We start from the raw sequence: 8,210 nt of genomic DNA, 5'->3' as shown, positions 1-8,210 counted from the left end.
TCATGCAAGATCCTAATAAGAATTTTCAACTTCATGACTGCTAGAAAAGGAAAGCATTGGACTTGTCTAGCCCATCCAACTGAAGGCTAGTACATCAGCCCACCATGCTCCTGTGAATCTTGTTTTACTCCATGACACGTGGGTATGGGGTTGACTGTGCCAGGGAACCTACTACCATCTACTGCTACTAAGCCATTTCCCATGACCTCACCTAACCCTGCCACTTGAGGGTTCTTCTCAGCAGTAAGTCATTTTTCATGACCTCACCCAAGCCAAGCTAAACTCGCTTCTTTCCACTATGAGTGCAAACTTCCTCACTACCCTTGTCAATCTCATCAGCCAATTCTAGTTTCATTTCATATTGTTAGACCTAATATATTTTTCTTTAAGATAACAATTGTGTGAAGATAACATTGTAATATTTTGAAACTATAATAACCTTTACAATATTCTTCTAATAAATGAAAAAGGTATTCCCATAGAATTTGGACATATTTATTTTTTTTCTCTTTAAGTCACCCACGCAGTTATTCCTCTTAAAAAGAGAAACCTATATGTTTAAATTAACTTTCTCTACATCTTAACTTATAAGTTTTATCTTTAATAAAAAATAATAAGACCTAAGCTTAAAAGAAGTCAAATCTTTTTTACTCACGCACACCAATGATGAGGAATAAAAGCTATCTTTTAATCTTCTTCATTCTTAGAAATCCCTTGCTTCTCTCATAATAAAATCATAAGGAACCAAAGCTTGTGCTATGCCCGATATACAAGGATAAACTGGTCTTGCTTGATCTAAATTCATTTACGAATGATAACATCCTTTCTCCATTTAAAGAAAAATCTAAAACTTAAACCCAATTTATGATACTATCTCACAAATTCGGCATCATAAAGCATTAAATACTCTAGTCTTTCGAGGAAGGGAAAAACTAGATTAATCTCTAATCTTTCTATGATAAAACCATAATAAAATAGAGAGATTCTTTGGATACTTATTATTTAAGAAACCATAAGAAATGGGAAAAATCTCAACAGGGAGGATTCCCATAATCAATTTAGCATATTTAAGAAATTGATTACAACATAGATTTTCCAGACAATCCCATATCTTATATTACCCAAATCATTATGCATAATTCTAATCTAATAAATTAACTTCCCTTGGTTCATTTCAAAAATAGGCTCCCTAATTCAAAATTTTGGCAAGATAGAGAGAAGAATGAGAAAAATCCAATAACTAGCTTCCATGGGCACTCTACATCAACACTCCATAGCACATTAGAGGCATAATTAAATACTAGGAAAAGAATAATTAAAAACTAGAGAGAGGAATGAGAAAAATCCAACAATTAGCTTCCATGAGTAGTTAAAATAATAAAAATTAACTGATAAATTATCTATTTCTGAGAGAAAGAGAACTTACAAGTGTCATTAATTTAGAGGCTAGTGTAGATGGGAAGTGCATGCTTATATTAAACACATATAAGGAGAGGTGTAGTGGCTAATTCTCTAGTCTAAGATGGTGAGGTGGTCTTTAATAAAGATTAAGGTCACAATGCTCATCCGAAACCACCCTCCTATACTAGCCTCCTTTATCTCTCACGTCTTTCTCTTTGCATCTATGCCTTGCATGGTCTCCCTCCACTCAATACTAGTCCTCTCTCTCTCTCTCTCTCTCTCTCTCTCTCTCTCTCTCTCTCTCTTTTAATGCACATCATTTTTCTTTGTCCCAATCTATCTCCCACATTGAGGACATGTCACCTCTCAATATGCAATTTTCCTCCTCTCTCTTTGCAGAAACTAGGGATCCTTGCTTAGTTTACTTGGGCTCTTAAAGCCTATAGAAAGGACCTTTCATCTCCCAATATGCAAACCTATCTCGTGTTATGGCTTTAAAGTTTAGCTCGGCTTGTATAAGGGCATTCAAGTTTAGCTTAGCTTGTAAAGGGTAAGAGAAGAAGAAGTTGATTACAAGGAGTGTTATTTTCAAGGCTAGGTGTGTGATGATTTTTGACTTGTCATGGGTCAAGGCTAAGCGTGTGTTAATTTGAGTCAAGGTATGAATACCATGAATCAAATGATTGGCGAACTTTATGTGCATGAATGGAGGAGGTGAGAAGAAACATGGTATGACTATGTTGTGTTGGTGGCACTCTATGGAAATGGCACGAGGCACTTTTGAAGATAATTTGTTGGTACTAAGGTTGGTGGGATATACTAATGTAAAAAATAAAAATAATACTGGATAAGCATGGGGAGGATACTTTTGGGGAGGATACTTTTATGTATGTGTGTGTGTGTGTGTGTGGGGGGGGGTTCAATAACGTCTTTGTGATGGTAGCACAGGCCACGAGGTATTGGAGGGGAGAATGGGAATGGGCTGCTTGTGCATGGGTAGGTTAAGAGAAAAATTTGGCTTCCCAATCATCGCCTGGATTTATGAGATATAATTTCCCCACTTACTTTGATGGCGGTTAATCAGCAAAACCTTTTGAAATGGAATCCCTTTTTGTTGACGAGGTGCGGTTTCCCTTTGCTTTTCTTTACTATATATAGAGAGCATTAGCGCTAATCTCATCGCCTTGCATTCACTGATCATCTCGCTAATCCTCACTTGGATTCTTGTACTGTTTGGCAAGCTTGATCTATTAATCTCCCCACAGATTAATATTTTTTTTTTGGGAATCGCGTGTAGTAGAGAATGGGTTGCTGGTTGAATCTTATACGCAGACCAGGCGGCGCTCTCTCCATAGCTAAGCTAAGCTCCATTAAAAGATGGCGCTCATGCGCAGCAGGCCATAGCTGCCACTGCTATGTGAGCCTGCAGGAGAAGCCATTTGGAGGTGGAGATTACTATTGGTTTAATTATAATGGCGTTGATAATGATGCAGGTGGTGGCGGGCGGCGGCGACTGCTGCATGGGAAGGGCGTGAGGCCCAGGGGGCTGGAAGCGTATTGGCAAAGGCAAGTCTACCTGCACAGCTACAAGTTCACACGAAGGAAGAGGCCAATGGAGAGGATGATGGTGCCCATCAGGAAGCTTCGCATGGCATGGGCAGTCGTGCGACGCCTCTACGCCAGGAGAGTGCATGCCAAGCTCAAAGCCATGTCCAACTACATCAACTTCCACCATAGCTCCTTCCTCCTCCTCTCCAAACACCTACAACCTTCTTCTTTAAAATCCCCACCTCTCTTCCTCTAGATCTACCTACCATCCCCATCTTGTGTTCAATAGCGAAGAGTAATGCTTCGAGTGCATTCTATTGTGTGAGAAGTTGCAAGAACAAAGAATTATACTTTCTCTCTCTATGGTGCATTAGCCTCTTTTCTCTCTCTCTCTCTCTCTCTCTCTCTCTCTCTCTCTCTCTCTCTCTATTAATGCTTAAAGTGCATTGGATTGTGTGAGAAGTTGCAACAAAGAAGTATAGTTTCTCCCTCTATGATGCATTTGAATGTGTGACAAGTTGTGCAACAAAAATGCTCGCCTCTCTCTCTCTCTCTCTCTCTCTCTCTCTCTCTCTCTCTACAAAAAGTTGAGTGCATTTTGTCCTACAGATTTTCCACTACAAAGAAAATAAGAGTTCCAAACCGCTAGAGCACAACCAAATCAGTGCCTTAGAACAGAAGCTACATAAGACCGAAGAAGATCTACGAACCGAACATTCAAAACGTGATCTATGTTGTGTGCTACTATATTTCATCCTCAAGTGCCAACCTAGATGGGTGACTACTTGTTTATGAAGTGAAGCTCAATTACATTTTTTAACACAATTTGACTAAAGAGAAATTAGAATTAAAGGGTGAAGCATCGTCCTCCAACATAACATTTTGAAAAATTAAAACATTATTTTTCAACTAAGTAAGCACCTCTAATCTCTCTCAAAATCTCCTTTTTTGGAGCCTAAAATTGAAGAGTAATAATGATGCAAATTTAATTAATGTGGTAAAAAGATTTATCATCAAGGTTTGTGGATAAATATGACTACTAGGATCTTTATCAAACAAATCTTACGTGACTCAATTGTTTCTTACGTGCCTTTATAACATCATGGACACCAAGCCTAAATGTAAGACTTCTTCTCAACATCCATACCAATGTTATTAAACCTGCATACCTTCTCAATCGTTTGAACATTAATATTGATGTAATCACGCCCATGTAATATGGAACTTCAAATGTTAGTAGTGTATCTAAAATTTAAAGTATTATTATTTACACTTATGTAATACAGAAATTCAAATATTAGTGGGCATACCTATAGTTGAAAGTATTATTGTTTTTTGTGGCATACCTACAGTTGAAAGTATTATTATTATTTACACTTATGTAATATAAAAATTCAAATATTAGTGGCATACCTACGATTGAAAGTATTATTGTTTTTTGTGGCTCGACTTTATTGGGAGGAGCATCGTTATCGTGTTATTATTTGGGAAAGCTTATGGATAATGCCAACCCTAAAGAACTTCCAAATTTGGTTGGTATGCTAACATGTGCAATAGGGTGTATTGTATCACTACCCATTTCTACATAACCAAGTTTTTTCAAATCCCTCATTTCTCTAAAATACTCACTATGGATGTTCATCATGTGGTTAGAGGCACTAGAATCAACATACCATACGTCTCTTGAATTTGATGCATCTACAGATGTGGAAGTAAACATACCATATGTCTCCTAAGTTTGATGCATCTACAGATGTGGAAGTAAACATATGCATCGTAAATAGATGTTGCTCAACTTCTATCTTTATATGGTGTATCTATAGATGTTGCTCAGCTTCTATCTTTATATGGTGTATCTATAGAGTAAACATATGGTGCATCATAAATAGATGTTGCTCAACTTCTATCTTCATCATGTTTACATGAAGATGCATACTTTCCTTGCTATATAAGTGCTCACTTTTTATGCATAGTTTACTTGCTATAAGTGCTCACTTTTTATGCATAGTTTCCTTGCTCAACTTCTCACTTTTTATGTCATTCTACTTTTTATAGTAGTCCTTTTTGCAATATGCCATTCTATTTACTATATGCCATTCTATTTGCTATATGCTATTTTCACTTTGATTTCTTTGCCATCCACTTTGGTTTCTTTGCTATATGCCATAGTTTGCATAATAATATCATTCTATGCTATTTCCACTTTCTTTGCCATCCACCTCAGCATTTCTCGCTCCCTTGACCTCTAGAGTGGCCTATTTGTGATTGAGAGTCATGTTGTTATTGTCCATGATTCATGTTTCCATATCAATCTACACCTTAGCCTCTAGATCAGGATCTACCTCTAGCTCTACTTATGTTTAAGAGGAATAACTAAGTGGGTGACTTAAAGAGAAAAACATAAATATGTCCAAATGTTATGGGAATACCTTTTTCATTTATTAGAAGAATATTGTAAAGGTTATGATGGTTTCAAAATATTACAATGTTATCTTCACACAATTGTTATCTTAAAGAGAAATATATTAAGTCTAACAATAAAAAAGGAAACTAGAGTTGGCCGATGAGATTAACAAGGGTAGTGAGGAAGTTTGCACTCATATGTGGAAAGAAGCGAGTTTAGCTTGGCTTGGTTGAGGTCATGAAAAATGACTTACTGCTGAGAAGAACCCTCAAGTGGCAGGGTTAGGTGAGGTCATGGGAAATGGCTTAGTAGCAGTAGATGGTAGTAGGTTCCCTGGCACAATCAACCCCATACCCACGTGCCATGGAGTAAAACAAGATTCACAGGAGCATGGTGGGCTGATGTACAGTAGAGGATTTACCGAGCTACCTCTACCTATGTTCGAGTAGAAGTCTTGCTCTTGCTTATGATGATTTACTATACTGACATTCATCTGATCAGGTCCAAAAAGTTATTGAAACTTTCTCGAGTCTAGATAAAACTCCAAAACTACTCGTTCTTTTCCTATTCCATTAATTGTAATTGACATCCATTCAACATCAAATGGTTGTGTTCAATTAGTAATCCCTTTAACCTTCAATGAATAATACACGATACATAACTTTCCCTTTGTCACATTATGTAGCTCCTTCTTTAACTATATCTTTCTAGCCACCTTGGTACTTGTGTTGTACAACCAAGGTATTCCATACATCTTTAGGTGTCATTATAAGCTGTATATAACTAACAAAGTTCTAGTTAAAGATTTTAAAAGATGCAAAAGAGAGGGTATGCCACCTTCAAAGCTAATATAGAGGGTGTGCTACCTTGGCCCAAGTCTTAGAAGAGGGTATGCCACCCTTGGAGATAATTTTAATTGGCTTTAGTAGGTAGGATTGGGAGAGACAACTATGCAACCTTTCATTGTGGAGCCTATCCTTGACACAATAAGAGAATTGATTATTGAGATATCAAGCTCAACTAGTGCTGCCGGATATAGGTGACATACTAGAGTGATAGCTCCGCACTTATGACACTGGCATGGCTGGTGAGATTATGGGTGATATGCTGCTAGTGGTTTACAGAATTTGTAATAACAATTTTGGTTTACTAGAGTTACGGCATAGTTATAGTGCCAATTTATGTAGTCACACTACAAGTTCACACTACACGTTCACACTAGTGGTTTACAGAATTTGTAATAACAATTTTGGTTTACTAGAGTTACGGCATAGTTATAGTGCCAATTTATATAGTGCCAATTTATGTAGTCAAGTTCACAATACACGTTTACACTACAGATTGACCATTTGTATGTCATAGTAGGAGAGTAATTTTCCATATAGTAATTCTTATCTTTATGTTATGGTTGTAGAGAATAGAATAGAGTAGGAGAGCAATTTCCTATATAGTATGTATCTTATCTTTATGTTATGGTTGTAGAGAAGAGAAGAGAATAGAAGAAAATTTAACCATCCATCCCTCCTTATGTGTGCGTGTCTACGCTTGTGTGTGTGTGTGTGTGTGTGTGTGTGTGTGCTTGTTTGCAAGGAGCTCAAGCTCATCCTCTCCCTCATAAAATCTTCTCATGGTATTAGAGGGCCAATTCATGTGTAAAGAGCTCAAGAGGAAAGTAAAGGAAGTGGTACATAGATAAGGGTAACTTCATCTCTTTCCCTTTGATTTGGAAGAAAATATCTATAGGTAGCTGCTAGGCAAGAGCAACAGGTAGGTAGAACAATAAGAAGGTGCACTACCACATCTAGATCCGCCTTTTGACAATGAAGCAAAGGGGCATTATATTGTGTGGGATTAGTTTGTAAGATATCAGTGATTTAAAAATCTAGATTCGAGGCCATTTTGGAACCCATTTTGGTTATGCAAGTTTTTTTCAAGCAATTTGTGTTACAAGACCAAGGTACATGGGGACCATAGATACCATAGCATAACTCAAGGTACATGGGGACCATAACACAAGATTGGGTGCAATCTCCCCCCTAATACGTGTAGCTCCACTTCCATGACATGAGTATTTTGAGAATTATATTCAATAAATAGCCCAAGGAGCTATTAATAGTTGTGCATACAAAATTGGTCTTGCTTTTTCCACTTTTACAAAAATAGTTTAATACTAGAGCTTGTTCACACACGATGTGTAAATAACCAAAACTCTTCTAACTTATATGCTAGAAATATAGCAATGCCACGCACAAGTGTGCATAAATAATATGTATAAATATTTGGCACATGGCTAACAAAAACAACTCATAAAATAACCTTGTGCACATTCGCACATTCCAATAAGTCGATTTTTGCACACACTAAATCAAGCATATTTTACCACGATTATTAAGCACCAAAAATATGATAAAATATATACCTATAACAATTCTCTCATTTGAGTAAAAAATTGTTCTCAGTTGTGTAGAAGAAAATGCTACAACAACAACATTAGGCTCGTATTGCTATCGATGTCATAATCTGTAAGGTAAACTCAGAGGTCCGAACATGGTTCAGAGGCTGATTAGGCATGGCTCAGAGGATCTTGTGGACATGGAATACCACAAACAGACTCAGAGGTTCATTGACCAAACATGGCTCAGAGGTGCAAAGGCATGGCTCAGAGGCTCGGGTGAACATGGACCGTAACAATAAAACTCGTGCGACACCTAATTTGGTGACCCTTGCACTCCTTATTAATCACAAATTAATAATGTGAAATAATATGATATAGACAAGATCCCTTTTGTGCGACACATGCACTACTTATCACTTATTTCTGTAAACATATCCAAATTAATTTCCCTTCTCTACGATT

Source organism: Cibotium barometz, chromosome 40, assembly GCF_041138505.1.
Source record: "Cibotium barometz isolate CiBa-2024 chromosome 40, ASM4113850v1, whole genome shotgun sequence".
Taxonomy (NCBI): Eukaryota; Viridiplantae; Streptophyta; class Polypodiopsida; order Cyatheales; family Cibotiaceae; genus Cibotium; species Cibotium barometz.
Note: the sequence above shows the minus strand (reverse complement) of the source record.